This window comes from Canis lupus, chromosome 9, assembly GCF_048164855.1.
Source record: "Canis lupus baileyi chromosome 9, mCanLup2.hap1, whole genome shotgun sequence".
NCBI classification, from domain to species: Eukaryota; Metazoa; Chordata; class Mammalia; order Carnivora; family Canidae; genus Canis; species Canis lupus.
This window is the reverse complement of record NC_132846.1, coordinates 4,322,534-4,344,770: the sequence shown is the minus strand read 5'-3', so window position 1 is coordinate 4,344,770 and position 22,237 is coordinate 4,322,534. Positions and strand designations below refer to the sequence as shown.

The 22,237-nt window shown below is 39.6% G+C and overlaps 1 pseudogene; it reads left to right on the top strand.

The window, feature by feature from the left end:
* The window catches only part of LOC140639635 (THAP domain-containing protein 5 pseudogene), a 35,065-nt pseudogene extending 14,357 nt beyond the window's left edge, over positions 1-20,708 (top strand).
* Positions 20,709-22,237: the final 1,529 nt, after the last annotated feature.

The window sequence follows — 22,237 nt, the reverse complement described above, 5'->3', positions numbered from 1 at the left end:
ACACTGTGGCCATGACTTTTTTCCCTCATAAATAGTGGAAGAATCTCCTCCCCTAGAACTTGCCTTTTTCCCTGGTCGCAATCTCTGACGAAGAAGAGGACCAAAAGCCTGACTAACGGCTTTCTTCAGGCCACTGTAGAAGGCTTATTGCTGCAAATCTTTAGAACGGAGTTTCCAAGAATATTTTTCTTCAGATAAATTTGTCCTAAAATTTTACCTTGACTCTCTGCAACAACAAAACAATGGATTTCTAGTTTGGAACCTCCTGACTTCTCAAGAAGCTCCATTCATTCAGGACCAGGCTACAACTCCAAGTGAATAAATGCACTAGAGTAAAATGCATAACCTACTTGGTTCCATGAGGAGTCGAGTCCCTCTTCCAAAGACAAGCTGTGCTTCATCACACCACCTCAGGCATCATTACAAAAAAACCTTGCTACCTATTTGCCCTCTGTGTAGTCCATCTGTTTGGAAGGGGATGGGTAGAGCAGAACAGGTATAGTTGGAGATGTAAAACTCTTCAATGGTTTCTGAGATCTAAGCATTATATTTTGGCAGCTTGTTTGATATGTGTTATCTTTTGAGCGTTGGCATTGAGGGAAGTCCCCAAGTTTTCTGCTATTATTTCCTCAACCTGCCATCACTTACCCCTGATCTTGCTTCAGGATCACATTTTCACAGGGAGAAACGAATCATTTTGGCTTTGCTGAGAATTGACAAATGGCTATTGTTAGCAGAAACCTAACTACAAGGCTCAAGTCCGTCATAAAAGACTATGCCTTAGTTAGAGGTGGAGGAACATGATGGTTAGAGCAAGAGCCATCGATGCAAAAGGCTTGGAGCCTACTCAAAGGGTCATAGTAATCCTAGGTAACTACCATTTGGATAAGTGCTTTGCTACTTACAAATGTCTTGTGTTTATACTACTTTAGCAAACACTGTAACAAACTCCATGAGGTCATATTATTAGATCCTTCTTACAGATGAGGTCACTAAAGCTAAGTATGGTTAAGATAGTGAGTGGCTGGGCAGGACCTTACTCCCAGTTCTCTGTGATTTCCATGCATTGAACTAGAATAGTAGATGATAGGATTGGAAGGAGCCTCATCAGTCACTTGTCAAAGTGATATTATTAGATCCTTCCTACAGATGAAGTCTCTGAAACTAAGTATGGTTAAAATAGTGAGTGGTGGGCTAAGTCTTACACCCAGGTCTCTAGGCCTAGTTTCCATGCATTGAATCAGAGTAATAGATAATAGGACTGGAAGGAACCTCAGCAGTCACTTGTCAAACTTCTGTGATGAAACATAGGTTAATTAATGGATGCATAGGGACAGTTTTGACTCTTTTTACAGTACCTTTTAAAAAGTCAAATCATAGAGGGGTGCCTGGGTGGCTCGGTTGGTAAGCATCTGCCTTCAGCTCAGGTTGTGATTCCAGGGTCCTGGTATTGAACCCCCCCTCTCCCACCGCTTTGCACCTTTGCACTCCCTGCTCAGCGGGGAGACTATTTCTCCCTCTGCCCTTCCCCCACCATTCTCTTTCTCTTTCTCAAATAAATAATAAAACTTTAAAAAAATCAAATCACAGAATTGCTACTGTGTCATAAGACACTCAGACTATTGGACTTCTTTGCTTTTCCTACTAAATCTTCCCTAAGAATTGGTTTGGATGATAATCAGAATCATAATGTGCTCAAGCTGGGAGACACCTTGTAAATCACTTGGCTTAGGTAGAGGGAAACTAAAGTTCAGTGAAGTCAAGTCATAGACCTTGTCGGTCAAAGAGAAGAATTGGAATTTGGTCTTTGAATTCTTGGTCTGTCATGCTCATTATCACATCTCTCTTTTATTAGATGTATTTAGTACAGGTCTGGTTATGACCTGGATCTGTGAATAGTGAACACACAGGTGGTAAGTTGGTTATCTAAAGTTAATCAGGTGGAGGGAAGACAACACATATTCTCCAGGAAAGATCGTGGGTCAGGAGGACCACTGCAGCACATACCTCATTCTGGATCTTATCAGAGACTCAGACCCTGTTGCTCAAATCATCCCTTGCTAAATTACACACTGGTTAGATCTTTTCAAGTGTTTCCCAACCTAGTGACTTGGGAAAATATTTAACAAAGAAAATTGCTAAATATAGTGATCATAAGAAGAAAAAAAGAGTCACTTACATGGTTCTACCACCAGATAGGCTCCTTTGCCAAAGATCATGGATACTGCACAGCTGATAGACATAATTTTAAAATGGCCTTGCTTTCTCTTTATGGCAACCCTGGTACCAGTTGCCAAGTCACATGATATCATGGATGGTATTTCTGTCTCATCTTTAGACTTGGGGGCTATCCTTCAAGACAAAGCAGAAGGTGATTCCTGTGTCAAATAGAAATCTGAACCTTTGCCATGTTGTAATCTGAATTTGTGCTCTGAATGAGAGAGAATGAGTTTGTGCTTTGAATGAGAGAGACTGGAAGGAGTTTCTTAGTTTGATCAGGAGAGAAGGAAGGTGGAATGTTGGTCATAGAGTAGTGGTTCTCAGCCTTTGGGCTACATTTAGGTGGGGCAAAGATCTAGTGAGTTATGTACCTCACTCATTCCTCATTTTAGGGGAATTCCACTTCATACTCTGTATGAGCTTTGTATCGTCGTCAAGCATTGTGCAACAGCCAGACTTCTTAGTATAAACTAGAATTAGAGTCTTCAGTGCATTTTAATAACATATTCATGAATATCGCATTGTAGCAAGCTTTCATGAAATACTCACACTTAAAAGTGACAGTTAAATTAGCCTCTGTAAAAATCAGAGTCTGTAAGATTGCCCCTGTCACTTATAAAAACCAGGGAGAGACTACATTTTCAGATCTGCTTCCAGCCCTGTAAAGGACTGCAGATCTACTTTCAGAATCACTAAAATGAAAAGTGGGTTTCAGTTGTGGTGAAGTAGAAAGATGTCAGAGAACCTGAAATCTAACTGGACTTTGTTCCTCACTGAATGAATAATCGTAGCCATTTTCATAAAGCCTCATCTGCCTCCTTTATAAAGTGAGGGTAATATCTTCTGTATGGGGGGGGGGGTGGTTCCTAAGATGAAATGAAAGGCTATGTATAAAGCATTCTGTAAATAGAAAGCCTTGGTAGAATGATTAGAATGTTCATTAGGGTTAGACCCAGAGAAGACACATTTTACTTGAAGCAAGGGGTATAATTTTCCTAAGCACAGAGCTACCCAGGGGCAGGATGTTAGGGAAAGATTGTTAAGAGAGAAGAGAATCCTATTTCTTTGGAGTTTAAGATGAGAGTGCTCACTTCTTAGGGGTATGAGTGAAGCCAGAAATCCAAGTTTCTGTCTCCCCTGGTCCTTTCTCGAGGTCAGCTGTGACCTCCATCCCATTCTCCAATCTTCCCTTTCTAGTCCCCACACCAGAGTTCTTACGGTGGCCTATGAGCTTCCCTGTCCCTAGGCCTATTACCAACCTGACCCCCTTTTCAAATTCTCTCCCTGTCACTCTCCTTCCTCCAGCCACATGGGCCTCCTCACTATGCTTCACACACTCTAGGCAGCACTGCGTTCCCCTTGCCTGGAAGTGTTCTTCTTTGGGATTTCTGCATGTGGCTCACTCTGTCACCCCCTCAGGTCTCTGTCAAATGTCACATTTCCAGTGAGGCCTTCTGGGACTCCTCTGTTAAAAACTGCACACTGCTCCCTCTGCTAGTCTTCTGCATTCCCTTTCCTGTTTTATTTTTCCTTCACAGGGCTTATTACCACCTAAAATATTATATATTTTATTTATTTATTTGGTTTACCATCTGTCCTCTGCCATCAGCATGAAGGCTCCGATAAGGCATGAATTTTTGTCTGCTTTGTTCATGCTGATTCACTCAGCAGCTAGAAGAGCACCCAAGATACAGGGACGGTGACTTGTCAAAGGTTGCAGAGCTAGGACTTAGGCTTGCCTCTGCAGGTTCAGTTGGCTTTTATTTCCGTTTCCCTTTGCCTTATGCCATAATGATTATTCATTCATTCATTCAACAAACGTTTATTTAGTGCCTTCACTGTATTTGTGAATACAGTGAGGAACAATTCAGAGTCTTTGCCCTCAGGGGGCAAGGAAGACAGATGGTAAGTGAGTATATGAAGTTTCAGGTGGAGGTGAGGGTATAGAAATAAAACAGGGTAAGGGGACTACAGAATGACAGGAGGTGGTTGGGGAAGCCATCACTAGAAGTGACATTGAGTAAAGACCTGGAGAAGGAGAGAGAGCTTTTTGAATCTCTGGGAAATAATGGTACCAGGCCAAAGGAACTATAGGGCACAGGCTCCATTCTGAAACTGGTGGTTGCCAAAGGGGAGGGGGTTGGGGAGTGGCAAGAAGGGGAAGGGGAGTGGGAGATACAGGCTTCCAGTTACAGAATGAATAAGTCACAACATAGGATAAAGGCAAACAGAGAGAATATAGTCTAAGATACTGTAATAGTATTGTATAGGGACAGATGATAGCTACACTTGTGGTGAGCATAGCATAATATACAAACCTGTTGAATCACTATGTTGTACACCTGAAACTAATGTAACATTGTATGTCAACTATACTCAAATTTTAAAAAAGTACACTTTGTTCTGGGAGATGTACATCCTAAGTGAGAGGGAATGCCAAAGACAGGTGTGAGAAAATTATCTTTTGGTATTTTAGAAACACATTGACGAGTTTGGGATTTTTCTGTACTCATCTTTCTCGGGATGATAATCTTATCATTAGCTACTTCTTCCTGAGTATAGGGACCCTTGAGTCCAGGGATGTAGTGTGAGGAATGGGTCTTGCCTGAAGAATACCTCTTTGAGTAACTGGTTTTGGTATGGCGGTGGAAGAGCTTCCTTGGGGAAGGATGGTGGTGGAGATGGTGGTTGCAAGGGAAACAGCCTAATAGTGGCTTCACGCGCAGGCAGCTTGGAAAGGAGTCCAGTAGAGGAGGAGGACGAGGCTGGGCCAGGTAAGAAAATCCTCCATGTGTGCCTCAAACTGCAGTCTCCATAGAAAAGTTCTTAAGATGCACAGAGACTGGAATCAGACAGATGACACACATTCTGACTTTGCTAAGCTCTGTGATCTTGGAGAATCCACCATCTATAAACAAGCAGGTCATAGTTCTGCATGGTCACAGTGAGAAGTGCATAAATTGGCATTCATTAATAAAGTGTCTCATCCATGATGTAATGAGCACTGGGTATTATATAAGACTGATGAATCACTGACATCTACCTCTGAGACTAATAATGCATTATATGTTAATTAACTCAGTTTAAATGAAAAAACCCGGGCAGCCTGGGTGGCTCAGCAGTTTAGCGCCACCTTCGGCCCAGGGCCTGGTCCTGGGGACCCGGGATTGAGTCCCACGTCAGGCTCCCTGCATGGAGCCTGCTTCTCCCTCTGCCTGTGTCTCTGCCTCTCTCTCTCTGTGTCTCTCATGAATAAATAAATAAAATCTTAAAAAAAAATTAAAAAAACCCCAAAACCTTGGAATCTCAAAAAAAGAAGTGCCTTGTCCAGTGACCTGATACACAGTAGACACTCAGAAAGTGGTAGATATAATACTACATATTAATCTAAGTGTGTCTCATGATCCAATTTAATGAAGATGTTCCTGATGACCTTGTGCCTTTTCTGGACTCCAATCGTTGTCACTATCAGTAGAACACATTTATATTGTGGCTCTTTATTCCTTGCTATTTTGTCCTGTTCTCTGGTTCTGTTTCATGAAGTCAGGTGGCATCCCCAGGTTTTCTCTCGCCAAGGGCTAGAAGGCTGATGGATCTGGGGCTGTGGGTTTGTGTACATCTATTGTCAGCTTTGTGCTACTCAGGAGTCCTGCAGGAAAGAACTTGAAAGGAGCATCCAAGGAAAAGGAAGCTTCAAAAGAAAGTAGGTTTCTGCGAAAATAAAGGCTCTGGGTTTGCAGTGAGGCCTCCTCAATCCAATATTAGTTGGCTAAAAAAGAAGACACCATTCAAAGATATTCTGGATCCTTCTCTCTTTGGATGCCCCTTATCTTTTCATTTCAAAGGAGGATGGAATGTACCAGATCAGTGTTTCTTAGCCTTTGATTAGTCACATCTCTGAGTTTTTTCTTCTTTCTTTTGGTCACATCCATTTGTCATATAATTTGCCTAATAGTTTTCTTTAAATTTACTCACTTTTTGACTTTAAATATAATTAAACTTTAAGTCACATGGGTTTGACAACCTAGTTGTTACTATTCTGATATCCATTAAAAGATAGTACAATTAAAATAAAATAAAAGTCTATATACCATGTAAAATATGGTTTGTGCATCCACACTTTGGGAAACATTGGATCATTAGCTCAGAAAACAGAAGGACTTAATCTATTAAGAAGACACGGTGAACAAAGGGAGACTAGGGAAATCATTCAGTAACTTCACAGGGAATGTGGATGAACAATTATTTTAGTGAGAAATTTTAAAGCCAATGAGGTATAAGGGCAGAAGCCTGAACTAGTTGAAGTTTCAAAATTTTGCCATGATCTTTCTTCTTTCTTTCTTTCTTTCTTTCTTTCTTTCTTTCTTTCTTTCTTTCTTTCTTTCTTTCTTTCTTTCTTTCTTTCTTTCTTTCTTTCTTTCTTTCTTTCTTTCTTTCTTTCTTTTCTTTCTTTCTTTTCTTTCTTCCTTCCTTCCTTCCTTCCTTCCTTCCTTCCTTCCTTCCTTCCTTCCTTCCTTCCTTTCTTTCTTTCTTTCTTTCTTTCTTTCTTTCTTTCTTTCTTTCTTTCTTTCTTCTTTCTTTCTTCTCTCCTCTCTCTCTTTCAGAATTTTTCAGCCCTGACTGTGCTAGCATAGCTTTGGATCTCTATCTCTTTCTGGGTGCAAAACCCTACCCCACTTCTCCCCATAGTGTGAAGTCTGGGAATGGCCAGCCTGCGCTCCTTCCTTTTTTTTTTTTTTTTTTTTTTTAAGATTTATTGATTTGTTTTGAGAGAGAGAGAGAAAGAGAGAGAGAGAATACAGCAAAAGTAGGGGCAGAGGGTGAAAGAGAATCCTAAAGTAGACTCTGTGCAGAGAGCATAGCCCTACGTATCTACATATGCAGAGCTCATTCCCAGGATCCTGAGATCATGACCTGAGCTGAAATCAAGAGTCGGTTGCTTAACCAACTGAGCCACCCAGGTGCCCTTTGCACTCCTTCTTCTCCTTTCCTTAGCCCCCAATGCTATGCCTCTTGCAATCATACACCCAGGCATTCTCTGGAGAGGAGCCCACCCCATCACATTCTTCTGCCATGCTTCTTTGGAGCCTACTTTCACCTTGGAAAACACAAGCTGAATGCCAAGCATCAGGCTAGAGTGTGCTGTCACTTTTCTAGTAGCCAGCTCAGCAGATTAGGGACCATTGATCTCACTGTTAGACTTCCCTCACACCTTTGAAATGGGGTTTTGTATTTGTTTTTTACATTTGATGGCTTAATATTAATATCCACTATCTAACTGGAAGCTGCCACCTTTTTTTTTTTTTAAAGCAAGACATGGTTGGATTCAAATATCACTTAAATGACATGAAAAGATGACTTCTATGTTGAGTACAATAATTTGACAACTTTAGCATTGATTATTTTATAACAGTTAATTAGTGAGTGGCTTCATGTCCTCTTAGTGAGGAAGATGAACCCCACGAGTCCTTAGGGACTTACTCCTGCCTGTGTCTTATAGACTTTAAAGCATTTCTTAGTTGGAAGCATTACACATTCACTTTGTTCTGCTTGGAATCTGGTCTCATTGGGAACCAGAATGTTCCCACATCTTTTCTAGTGACCTAGCTTCCATCTGCAACTCAAACAGTTAGAAGCAGATGTTTGGAACTGGTTCCTTTTTTTCTGAAGAGAAATGTAGTGACACCAGTGACCACCCTCTGGCCTCACCCTCTATGGCCAGTGAACTCTCTCTCTCTCTCAGCCTAAAGAAGGTCAGAATTATTTATATCTGGAGAACTTTGATAGAATCACAGACTCAGATCAACTTTTTTTTTCCGATCAGCTCTCTCCTTGGGGTTAAGCTAAGCCAAACAATCTGTGGTCTCTCCAGCCTGGACCTGAATCCCACAGATTAGGCAAAATTTTCTGTTTCTCCAGAGCTGTATGGGTTCTTTCACAGCCCAGATTCAATTTTTTTTACAGACAAACCTCTTCCCAGCTCCTACGGAGGGACTAACCATAGTTCACATCTTCCCCACAGTCCTCCTTGACACTATTTTGATGCTATTACCTGATATTTCTGCCCCCTTACATGAAAGACCCCCCCCAAACCCAAAGAACAGACAAATGAGTTACTTACTTGCTTCTACAACCAGGTGAGTTCCTTTTCCAAAGAAGAGCTTATTTGTAACACAGTGATTGAGGCCATTCCAAAAACTTCAGCAGCTCTCCTTGGGCGTTCCTCTTCGTATCAGCTTTAGGACTGGAGGGTCTTTAGGGCTCAGTTCTTAGAAAGATGCCCTCATTGCTTATCCAAGTGATTCATGATGATTTAATTAACCATAGGTGGGGTGGGTTTGCTTTTGGGAGGCTGTTGACTGAGGAGTAGGTAGGAGCATGTATTCCTACAGTGAACTTTCTGGTATAGTATGCTTCGTGATATTCTCTGAATTACTTCTTTCTCTTGTTTTAGACTCTTCTCACTCCTAGACCCACGCCTAACTCTCAGTCTTGGAAAACTGGTATTGCCAAGAAGATGAATCTTGGATTCATGACTATTTCCAGAGTCAAAGCCTTCACATTCATTAGTGCTGCTTTAAGGACGGAGAGTATGTGTGGCATAACAAGAGGTGACTGGGCATTGTGAAGCACTGATGAGGTTCTGGTGATTTACAGTACAGTCCGCTTTTAGAATGAACAACTACGGCTGGAGATTGCTTAAAAACAAATCAGTCTCTCTTGGAATTTGTCTTCTCAAACTGCAAAGCAGAGCACTCTGGCAAATCTCTCCAGGGATTTGGATTCAGAAATTCCACATGAGATGGCTCATATAACTCTTACCATAGAATCAACATGAACCAAGACAACAAACGTTTTTAAAAAAAACACTCTTTTTGTATTCTCCACATGTGGCTATAGAAGCATATTGAAATGCCAGTTTGATCCAAGGAAGGCAGCAGTGACTGAGAGGCCAGCAGCTGGGGTCACTTCTCTTGGTTGGGTCGACTTCCTGGTGTCCTTCCTGGGTCCCTGAGCAAAGAGAGGTGGTTTCCTGCAGGGTTCATCCCCTGGGGTATTGTAGGCAAGCTGAGGATTTCTCAGGGAAATGCCACCTTTGGCCCTGCAGTTTTTGTATAGGTCTCTGTGGGTTTTGTAGCACTGTGGGTATCCCTCCAATCACAGTGCTACAGGGCTTTACAAAAACCTCCCGTGGTTTCACTCTGTGTGGCGTCTGAGAACCGCTGGGGCCTGATGTTTTCTCCAAGTCAAGCTCCAGCAAGATGAAAGGGTTTTGGCAGTTAGGCTTGCAACAAGCTTGCCCAGTTGCTTCTGTCTGAGGCTTTTCGGCCTCTTGGCCAGACCTGGCCTGGAGCGTGCGACTAGAATGGGCATTCAGAAGGCATCATGTCCATTCCCATCTGTGCCTTCTGGCCAGTCTACTCTCAAATGGTTTCTCATAGAGGAGTTTGTCAGATTTCTGGATGTCTCAAGTGGATTCTACATGCTGTGGTTGGGCTGTGGGTTTGTGGTCAGTGTTATTTCTCCTGTGACCTGCTAAGCCTCTGAATCACCTCTGCCTGTCCCACTTTACACCTGAATAGTGTTATACATTTTACAAAGGGCTTTCATGTAAATTTAAAATTTCATCCTCTCCATTGAGTCCCTAGTGGCTAAATCCAGAGCCAGTAGCCCATATGGTGCTTTGTGTGATGTAGAAAGGGCAAACCTGCTGGGCATATGCAGAGGCACCCCCTCTGGCTCAGGCTTGACAAAGAGATGGCACCTTTGTGTGCTGTATAAAAGCTGTCCCTTTCTCCAGCTGATGCACCTCTCCACCAGGGCCTTGGCTCGGCTGGCAGAGCACAAGCTGAATTTTAGCCCCACTTGACCCCAAGGACTGAGTGCCCTTGTGCAAGGCATGGCCCATGCAACAAGACACAGTGGCTCTGGCTAAATTCAGCGGATGCTTGCTATTCATCTTCTTGTCTGACCTGTGGTTTTCAACAGGTTATTTCCTTTTTGAAAACTCCTCTGGGGCCCTTAACATACTGGTCCCAGTTTGCCTGTGATCTCTGTGACTATTACAATGAAAGCCAGGTGACATTATTAAATGATAACCACTTAAGGAGAGTGTGCATTTTGCTGCTGTTGCTATCAAAAGGGCCTGAGATTTTCTTTCTTTATTTTTACAAAGATTTTATTTATTTATTTGAGAGAGAGAGAACAAGTGTGCATAAGCAGGGGAAAGGGGCAGAGGGAAAGGGAGAAGCAGATTCCCTGCTGAGCAGGGAGCCCGAGCTCAATCCCAGGACCCTGGGATCATGACCTGAGCCCGAAGGCAGACCTTAACTGACTAAACCACCAAGATGCCCCAAAAGGGATAAAGGTTTTAAAAAGATTTCTCTTCACACTCTGTCTAGCTGATCTTATGCAAATTCATGCCTTGATTAAGTTATCACAATTTTACTTATCATCTTTGTGACAACTCCTTCCTACCCTACAACTGCATGCCTGTCCCATAAATTCCAAGTAAATTTGTCTCCATATACAAAGCCTAAGATTCTTCTGTTGAAAAACAAAACAAAACAAACCCAAACAAACCAAAGAACAAACAGGAAAAAGGGAAAAGAAGAAATGTTATGCTCTCAATAGTAATGTAATAGGATGGCTTTGGGCAGAAAGCAAGGAAATGTGGGTCTCGTGGGTAGGGCTAGATGAGAACAAGGAACTATAACCTAGACTCGAGTAGAACTGGTTTTAGGTGCTAGGGTTTGAAATGGCAGGAGGTGGGTGGTTACTGTGTTTGTTAATGAACTAGGGTTCTCGTTAACCCATGTGAGACTCACTGACCCATTCCTAGTGCTGGTGTAAGGCTTTCCCAAACAGCCATTAGAAACTGGTTTGAATAGACCTAGTTATAGGAGACAAAAAGTTGGGGAACTTGTAACTCCAAAGTTGGAACTTTGGAACTTCCAACTTGGAACTCCAAAAAACAGTGGAACTTGGGAGTAATACCAAACTTAAACCAGGCAACCTTATGAGTCTGGGGCAGTGAACCTTCAATCCCCTGGCCATGGCAGAGAGATCTGGGGTGATGAATCCTGATGAGAATGTGCCTCTTGTGGCTTCTAATCCTTCACTCCCTCTCTGCAACAGAAGTGTGTAGCCCAGGTACTTTGCCCCATGACTTTGCAAGGCCCACTACAAGCAGAGTATACGTCCCACTCTGTTGACTTTGGGGTTTGGCCCTATTTTGACTGATAGAATATATGGAAGGGACAGTGTACTAGTCTAAGCTGAGGCTCCAAGAGATGTCCTATCATGGATTTTCACCAGCACTCCTAAACCTCTTTCTTCTGAAATGAGAAGAGTATACTCCAGGGATCATTGCTGCTTCAGCCTGGGTTCTAGAATGAAGACAAGTAGAGAAGACCTGAATCCAACTCACGTCTTGAAGCCAAGTCCAGCTGGACTGCAGAACAGTGAGCAAAAGCAATGTATATTTGCTGTTGTAATCAACTGACAATTTGGGATTGTTATAGATCATAATCACAGCAAGAAATAGCTAATTAATACAGATGCTAAGCCTCGGGAGGATCTCAAATATATAATTATATGCTTGAAATTATTGGTAGCTCTCCATTATCCTCAAGATGAAATGATATGGAGCACAGGCTTTTGTCTACCTACCAGGCCTACATGTACTTTTTTCACTTGCTCAGCTCACTTAAACTCAGCTGCACTGAACTACTTGCTTCCTAAAAGCACCATGTCATTTCCTACCTCTTTGCCTTTGTCATCTGATTGCTTTTGCCTGAAATGTCCTTCCCTTCTTCTATTCCCCAATTTGGACCATAACCCACTTCCTTAGATACTATTCATTTTCTGGTCTTATCTATGCTGGTGAATTCCCTGGGAAGACTAGGCTGGGTTAGATACCTTTCTTTTCCCTCCCTGCAACAGAAATGTGCAGAAAAGAGGATGAAAACCATTTTTCTCTTTTTCATTAGGTAGAGACCCTTGAGAGAAGGGATTTTATCTGGTTCATCTCTGTGTATTCTGGGCCGGCATAGTGCCTGCCTCAGTGAGTGCTCAGAAAGTATCTTCTGAATCCATTCTAAGGATGAAATTCATCTCACGTTTGGAGAGGATAAGTTAGGAAGTGACGCAGCCATGGCCAGAATCCACATGTTCCCAACTCCAAGTCCTTTGTTTTCTCGCTGGCGCCAGCCTGCCTTACGGAATATTACCTACACTTCTTTAGTGGAGCATAGCAACATTAGTTGTAGGCAAATTGATTTTTAACATTAGCCTAAATTAAGCATCATAGGGAAGATAAGTCTCGTGATTTGCTGCACACCAAGAAATATATTCTAAAGTCACATAGAAATGAGTTTCACCTGATCTACATTCAGATCACATTCTTTTTCACTAATGTGAGTAATCAAAGACCACTTGTGTCTCTGGAGAGGCACCCTAGAACTGGGGAGACCTGAGTGATCATATATTCACTCCTTTGGGTGTTCAGATGAAAGAGTCTAGAAAGATCCAAAGAGGTTTCACAACTTCACCAAGGTACCCAGTTTCAAAGCAACGTTCAAGAAATCAAATATCCCAATTCCTAGTCCAATGCTATTTTTTGGTACACTTAGGCAAATATTTAGTCTTCTTTGGTTTCTATTCTGGCATTTATCACTGGGTATCATGTCAGTCCCATAGCTGACCTCCTTCCCTGAAGTGACCGGAGACTAGCCTGGATAACGTGTCATTTTCTTTCTCTCTCTGTGGTTTTACAGTATTGTATGAGATGCCCTTCTGTGGGAAAGGGGAGGAGCAAGCAGACACAGGGAGGGTGTATGCTCAGGTTCAGCTCTTCCTAGAATGAGCCTGGGCCATGTTCTCAGTGCTGGGCAACCTCATTCTCAGTGTTGGTGGGGAGAGAAACAGAGGAAATGGAAACTGTGTGAAAACTGGGCTTCCATAGTATTGTCTAAGACCAGGCCCTGTGTTCAGAGACTCCAACCATTTTGAAAAAGTTCATGGGATACCATGGCAAGAAATGAAGTAGAGGTTGGTCAGAGGCAGCCTCCAGGCTTTAAACTAGTTTTATTTATCTCCACCCCAGCTCCTGGTATATTGACATATACTCTGACGGTTATAGACAAACTGCAGGGTATTCAAAGGAGAATACCAGGCTGTTGAAGATACTTTATATCATGGACAGGAAGGAACAGCTAGAAAACATGGGGAGTGTAGACTGAAGGAAAAGATACTGGGGGTGTTTGATCATATTCGAATATCTGTCAGGGCAGAGCTGGCTTATAAGAAGGCAGCTGGATTCTCAGGTCTACTTACACATTCTGTCTCTGCAATATGCTGGTTTGGTTAAAAAATATAAGAAAACACTGGCCTTTATGCAGATATATAGTTCGAACGAGATGTTAGTTGCAATATGGAATCTGAAATCATATTAATAAACTTTTTATACTCTGTTGAATCCATTGGTTTAGTTTGCATTTTGGATGAAACTTTCATCCAGGCATGGTTTTGTAACATCATCCATTGGTCATTTGGTTCACTGATTTAGGCAACTTCCATATGTTAACGCATTTTATTATAGAGTATGAAACTATCATAGTTGTTATATCACCATCAGTAGCTTTAAATCAGATAAGAATTTAAAGGTTGAGGGGCTCATGGTGGCAGATACAAGATTTCCTAAACTCTACCTTTGGCTAGAAAGCTTGGATTTTTATCATTAGCAACAACTTTCAGTTGTTTTTCTTGATGTGACAGGCTCAGTTCATTCATTTTCAATATGCCTGCCAAATTCTCAAGTCTGAATAACTATAGTTTATCTGTCAGTTATTTTTTCAAGCAAAAGTGATGTTTCAGGGAAAAAGTGGCTAGTTCAGCTTGCAATTCAACCAATTGTACAAATGTTTTCCCTTGAGATAACTATCATAATTTAGAATGCCACAAAAGTATTTTATGTGTACATAAAACTTTGTGTACCCTTTTTTGTCACAGAATACCAAAATGACACATATGCAAGAGGTGAGATTTAATACAATTAATAGTTTTTACTGCTTTGTCAATGTTATAGACTGAATTGCGTGCTCCCCTCAATTTATATATTGAAGTCCTCTCTCCCAGTACCTCAGAAGAATGTGACTGTATCTAGAGATAGGATTTTTAAAGATATGATTAAGTTAAAGTGAGGCCGTTTGGATTGGATTAGGATGAGTCTTAGGGTGGACCCTAATCCAGTCTAACTGGCATTCTTATAAGAAGAGGAAATTTGGACACACAAAAGGAAGGGAGAGCAGGGCTATGAATACACAGAGGAAAGACCCTGTGAGAAGGTGGCCATATACAAGCCAAAGGAAGAGGCCTCAGGGATCAGCTCTGTAGGCACCTTGATCTTGGACTTTCAGCTTCTGAACTATGAGAAAATAGATTTCTGTTTTGTAAACTATGTATGTGGTATTTTATTATGGCAGCCTTGGCAAACTAATACAGTCAATAATACTTTAAAGCAACACTGAATTCCCCGCCCCCCCCTGCAAATACATGGAGGTAGAGAACACAATGACTACTAACACAGAATTGATGCCCCTATCTTGATCCATGCCAAGGCGCTAGCAGCATCACCTATCATTGCTTTTGCACTATTAGTGCAAATAGCAACACAATGAAAAGGGCAAGGAATGTTTGGTATTATTGTGAAAATAGTTCTGACCTCACGGACTCCTTGCAAAGGTCTTGGGGACTCTATAGGTCCATGGTCTGCCTGTACTTTGGGAGCTACTTACTGTTTTACATCTATATTTGTGCTGCCAAAGCTGCAGTGGCAACTGGAAGGCCCAAACTTTCTCTATGGCTCCCGCACTCTCAACTTGTTTGCTAGTGATTAGCAGATCAATTGTAGCAGATGCTTTGATTGATCAATGAATCTGACCATCAGAATGATGATCAGAAGCCTAGAGCAGCAGCCTCTAGTTCTGTAAAAATTATAAATATGACTCAGATTCTTTGGTTGGATTCTCTAGAGTCAAGGACCATGGATATGCAAGTGATTTGCCACTGGTTTCTTTTTTTGGGATGGTACACTGGGGATCAGATGCTGGATCCAGGATAATTGTGCTTTGGTGACAGAGAAAGAGCTCAGTGAAGTGATAGAGTCTGACTACATTGTCTCCAGTACCCATTCAACATTTCTGTGGCAGTGCTTCAGACTTTCCATTAAAAATAATGTTTACTTATTTAATTAGTTTATTTATTGATTAATTGATTTATAGCATTTGAGAGAGGGGAGGGGCAGAAGGAAAGGGAGAGAAATCATCTCAAGCAAAGTCCACCCTGAATGTGGAGCCCAACACAGGGCTTGATTTCATGACCCTGAGATTATGACCTGAATCAAAATCAAGAGTTGGTTGCTGAACTGACTGAGTCACCCAGGTGCCCCCAAGGCAATTTATTCTTAAACATTTCTGCATGCATTTAAAAAAACAAAAAACAAAAATATTTTCCTGCATAAGTATAATACCACTTCCCACCTAATAAAGTTAACAATTCCCTAAAATCATTTAATAGCCAGTCCACCATCAAATTTTCCTAATTCTTCCCCAGATGTCTTGTACAGATGGTTTTTAAAAACAGGAATCCCATTAAAGATTATGCATTTCATTTGGTGCTAAATGTTTTATGTTTCTTTAACATGTGTTTGTCCTCCTTCCACTGCTTTCCCTCCAGTGTATGTCTTTTTCTTCCCATAACACTGATTATCAAAGGGACGCATCCTGTTGTCCTGTAGAATATCTCACTTTCTGGATTAGTCTCATTGTTTCTTTGTGGAATCCTGTATTTTGTACTTCTAGCTCCCTCATCTTTTTTTAAACTTAAAGGTTGGATTAGGTTTATTTACTCATTTGGGGCAGGAATACTGTATGGTGATGCTGTGTCTTGTGTACTACATCATGTTAAGATGGACATGATGACTCAATGAGGCTAAAATTGATCCCTAGGATAAGATGGTGACAGAAAAAATATCTACCTTTTGTAAAGTTACACATTCCCATTGCGACCGGCAGGTAATCTGAAATTTTTAAAGTGTTTTAGATGTTTTTTTTTTGGCTTGATATATTTTTTTCTGCATGATTTCTTACATGAAGCGGGAGGCTTATCTTATTTCTTCTTTCTGTGGCTGTGAGTGCCTCCAGTCTGCTATACCAGAAAGAAATGTTAAAACTCAACACTCTATGCCGAAAAATTTGTATCTATAAGAATTTGCTCTTTTAGAAAATAAGCAAAAGTGAGAATTTCATTCAAGTGTTATCTGTGAATTGTTTATATTCCCTGAAAATGGGCTCTTCTGATTTTATTTTGATTGAGTTGATGTATTCTACCCTTTAAGTCATAAGCCTTGTTATTTTGCACAACCTGGAAGGAAGTCTGGGTATAATTTTATTCTCCTCTGCGTTGCTTTTGCTCTTCTAGAAATAAAAAGAGAAATTGGACTTGGTGTGCTAGCTGGTGATTGTAATCCCAGGATGAAGAGATTAATCCCTATGCTCTTGGATCAAACATATGCAGGGTCAAGAGAAAAGTGAAGGAGAGTCCAGGACTCGTAAGCTCTCAGATCTATGGTATTAACATTGACTGATCCTCTGAAGTGAACAGAAGTATTGCCTGGTTCCCGGGAAATATCTTTCAAAAACACACAGTTTAGGTGAGTAGGGATAAATTGTGTCTTTGCTTGGTGATGAGGAAACTGCTTGGTGGCATTCTGTCACAGAAGGAGATTCCTTGACTCTGAAATAATATTCCTGATTGTGCTAGATCTTTCACTATCTTCAAAGACCAGCTCAGGATTCATCTCCAAGATCATTTCCCAGCTAACTCTACCTGCAAAATTTCCCCTGCCACCATCTGTTTACTTACTTGTGACTTTCTGATAATTCAGATTTTATTTATGAAAAGTCCATATTCTCCATCACATCCCTTGGCCATTTGTCCAGGACGGCCTGCTAGCAACCTCCTAGCCACCCCTACTCCCTCATTCCACAGTTTGTCATTTGAACAAGACACATGAACTGTTAGGATTTGGAGATTTGGTGTCAGAGGTTCATCTCATGGATCTGCTTCTGGTTCTTTAAAAAAAAAGACTCTATAAGCATGTCATATTCCAAGGAAGAGAAATTCAATTCATAACAATCACTTTCCAAGCACTTGTTTTATTTTGTACTAGGCATCGAGCTCTTTGAAGGGAGAAATTTTGTAAATCAGCCAGACACAGGTTCACCTGGGTTCATCATTTACAAGTGTGAGACCCAGCAGCCAGGCTCACAGCCATTGTTACTTCTGTTCTCTGTACTTCTTCCACGGTATTTTACACTGCACAAGGATATTTAATAAATGTTATTAAAATATGTGGTTGGGGTTATTTATCACTGATAACTTTGGTGATTCGTGCCCACATTCTGCAATGATTGTAGTAGGGGATATGGAGTAAATCTCCAAAGAAAGGAGTCGGGGCTCGGCGACGCGCGGGGGGTGGTCACGCCAGCGCCCCTCGCCGCCCGGCCGGGCCCCTCGGATGCCTCGCTCCTGCGCGGCGATTTGCTGTAGGAACCATCGGGGACGAAAGCTGAGTTGTTACCCGTTTCCTCTACATGGCAAAGAAAGACTTGAAAAATGGTTAAAGAATATGAAACGAGATTCATGGGTACCCAGGAAATACCAGTTCCTGTGTAGTGACCATTTTACTCCTGACTCTCTTGACATCAGATGGGGTATTCGATATTTGAAACAAACTGCAATTCCAACAATATTTTCTTTGCCTGAAGACGATCAGGACAAAGACCCTTCCAAAAAAAAAAATCTCAGAAGAAAAAAATTAGATGATGAGAAAGAAGTGTGCCTAAAAGCCAAGTCACAAGAATCATTTGCTTCAAATGAGTTAAAGAAAAATACGGTTAATACAAATATCCTCCCTGAACACACAGAATTACGTAATTCATCTACTTTGGTGAAGCCACCAGCTGCCAAACCAGAATGTATACAAAATAACATATTAAATCTTAATCTGCTTAAACAAGATATTGGAATACCAGTATCTACCTTGGAAACTTCAGTTACCCAAGACATAGATATAGGTGGTTTTCACACATTTTTTGAGAATCTAAATTCTACAACTATTACCTTGACAACTTCAAACTCTGAAGATGTTCAGCCGTTTTTGGAAACCCAAGAAGTGTTTGAAATAACTGCGAATCATCTTGCTAACCCAAACTTTACAAATAATTCCATGGAAATTAAGTCTGCACAGGAAAGTCCATTTTTACTCAGCACAATTACTCAAACAGTCGAAGAGTTAAATACAAATAAAGAATCTGTTATTGCCATTTTTGTACCCACAGAAAATTCCAAACCAATTAATTCTTTTGTATCTGCTGAAAAAGAAACTGTGGAAATGGAAGATCTAGACATTGAAGACTCCTTATATAAGGATGTAGACTATGAGACAGAAGTTTTACAAATTGAACATTCTTACTGCAGACAAGATATAAATAAGGAACATCTTTGGCAGAAAGTTTCTAAACTACATTCAAAGATAACTCTTCTCCAGCTACAAGAACAACAAACTCTTGGAAGATTGAAGTCTTTGGAAGCTCTTATAAGTCAGCTAAAACAAGAAAACTGGCTATCTGAAGAAAATGTCAAAGATTATAGAAAATCATTTCACAACATATGAAGTTACCATGATATAGAGTGTAAAGAGTTTAGCACTATGACTTTTATATAAGCTTTTTGTAGCCAAACTAAATTATATGTAACTTTTTCTGGTATAAAGTTCTCATCTTAAGCTAAGAAAATGTTCTAATGTTAAAAACTGCATCCCATTCTTGTAGTGTTCATTATTAAGAAAAACAAGAGAGTTGTTGGACTGTAGGGAAGAAGTTTCGCCACTTGGTAATCTTCTAAATTAAAGTTAAAATAGAGTGAATAAATAATATGATTCATAAAATGGGAGAACATGGAGATGGTGAAAGGAGCCCAGAAGAGAAATCAGGCTTGGATATCAGTGCCAGTTCTACCTTTGGCATGTGATTGGGGCGAATTACTTTGGAGCCTCAGTCTGTAATCTGTACAATTAGGGCACTTACAAAATCTAGTCTGTTTATAGTTCCTTTCCTTTCTATTAAGATACTTTTTTAATAGAACAACTTTTTGGTAAGGTAATACATGCTTACATAATACTAGATGTTGGAAAAAAAAATACTAGATGTTGGCTAGTATTTGATGTTATTTGCTATTGGATTATCCTCAGAATTGAATTCTGTGGTATTTGACTTGTTGACTATAGTTATTTGTAATAATAGTACTCCTTTTATAATTTTATTCCACTTGAGTGATAATAACCATTAGTCCGGTTCATAGGAGAGGTACTTTAAACTTAAAAGAATATGTATTTCAATACCCTATATGTAGCTGACTATCATAATACATAGTCAGGTAATCTCCTTAACATTCTATATTTAAGGTTATAATTTATAAACCAAAAATTGTAAATCATAACATATCTATTTAATGTGTAGCTTCTTTAAATGTGTGCTTTTGTCATTTTTAAATTCCAGAATGATAGAGTACTCTTTAATATTATACATGCCCACTTATATATATGTATTTTATTGAAATTTATAAGCAAGAAACTGTAGATCTGGAATGATCTTAGACAAGCAAGAAAGGAATGATGGTGATGTAAATAAAAATATTGCTTATATCCATGAGAAATTTTTTTTAAATGTGAAAAAGAGTGGGAACAACAGAAATGTAGAAAATAATGATTTAAAATTGACAGTTAATATAATTGAATATGTTACTGATTATAGTATTGAGCAAGTTCCTATCAGTTCTTTTCTTTTCCTATCAGTTCTTATCACACTTTACCTTGCCTTTTTTTTTTTTTATAAAAAAAATACTACTACTTAATCTCAAAGGCGTGTTTTGAGAATTCAATGAAGTAACATGTTTTTGGTTCTGGAAAATAGGAGGTGCTCAATAAACATTAGTTGACTGCACAGCAGATAGTATACTAACTGTTTTGTAAATTCATAGTGATTATTTTCAGCCACACTTTATTTTTTCAAGCTAATACAATTCATTGGCATTATATAAATATGTATTTTAAATATGAAAAGTTGATTTATTGGTATTTTTATTATGGGAGAAAAAAACCATAGATTTTTGCATAAATTATGTACAGATAATTGGTAGAATTAATGTATTTAAGTATTCCCATGCTCCATTTTACAATACTTATTTGAAATAATTACTGTAGATGAAAATAACTTTAATAAGTCATTATAAAATAATGTTTCAACTCTGTTTTTACCTGTGCATATTGTAGTTATTTTCTCTTTATTTAAAATTGTAGTCTACTCAGGAATAATTTAAACTGGTTGTATTTCTTTAAATTTAATAAATTATAAATATTTAAGATATTTTCTTGGCTTGCCTATGTTCAAATCAGGGTGTTTCCAGCCTGTTAATTTCTATATTTGGGGGTTCTGGCCAACTCTATTTCTTATCTGGATTATTTTAGTCTCTTAGCTAATCTTGCCAGTGTTTTCAGTCCCTTCCATATCATTCTAGATTTTGCTTCAACTATAGAGCTAACTATATCATCCACTCACTACTTAACTTTCCCAGAAATCAAATTACTCTTGAATATAGAATAAAGCCAAGCTTCTTACCATATATGATTCTCTGTGATTTGCTTCATCCTGTGTTCTAGCCACACTGGACTACTTAGCATTTCCAAACATACCATACAGGTGACTTTCTTCATGTTTATTTTATTCCCTAAATTCAACCAGTCAAAATTATAGCTTTGGTTGAATTTTGTCTCCCTTTTCCCAGTCAAAATTGTTTCCTGTCTACTCCTACAGAAAACAAAACAGCTTTGTTTTATAATACTGTAACAGCATCTGCCTTATATTTTTTTTTATATCATATTTATGGATGTTCTTTTGACTAGATTGTAAGCTCTTTAAAGCAGAATTTTCATTAATTACTTGTTTCTCTGACAGCGTAATTCACTCAATAAATGTTTGGATGAAAAAAAAATAAAGAAAGAAAGAAAGGATTCGGGGGAAGGGAGCAATAAAGCTCATGCATTAGTTTCCCCCAGACACTCAGAGGACTCCTCCTCATACTGAGACATACGTAGGGGATTACAACTGGGTGTTTTTGAATAAAGGCTTAATGCACTTCAATCTCCGTGGTAGCCCACCACAGTGAAAAACAGCAATACAAAAACGCTCTTCCTTTCTCCCTTTCCTTGGCACTTTGCCACCCAGAATACCTCAGTTTCCTTTCACCATGCTGTTATTGTGGTGAATTGCTGTAAAACTCAGAGGCACAAAATTATTACAGTCAAAAAAATCAATAAAATACTAAGAACCTGGGAAAAAATGGACAAAGGACAAATAAAGAAAGTTAGTGCTTAACAAACTTAGAAAAATAATTTAACCTTCTAGTAATAGAAAACGTAAAGAAAGCATTAACAAACCATTTTTTCCTGACAGATATTTAAACAACACTTTTGTTAGAAAAGGTGATGTTCCCAGTGCTGGCAAGATGTTGGTAATGATATAAATAGTTATTTTTTTTATTGGAAGCTAATTATTTAATATCAAGAGGGTGGAAATATTCATGCTAGTTTGAGGAAATCTTTTCACTCCGAGGAATTCACTGTGGGAAAATGCTATGTATGAATATAAAGTGAGGGTTATTATCCTCAGAGAAGAGAGAGTGCCTTATATTTGATTCCTTACAACAATTTTAAAAGACAGTATATTATGATGCTTTTACACAATTTTATTTTGTATAGTTGAGTACAGTTCAGTGAAGACACATTAACCTAGAACCATCTCAATCAATGCTAGTTCATGGCTCATCAACAGATGAGATTAGTGAAAGATGAGAAAGTAATTTAACAAGGATTTAGTACTTATTTTAGCAATTATTC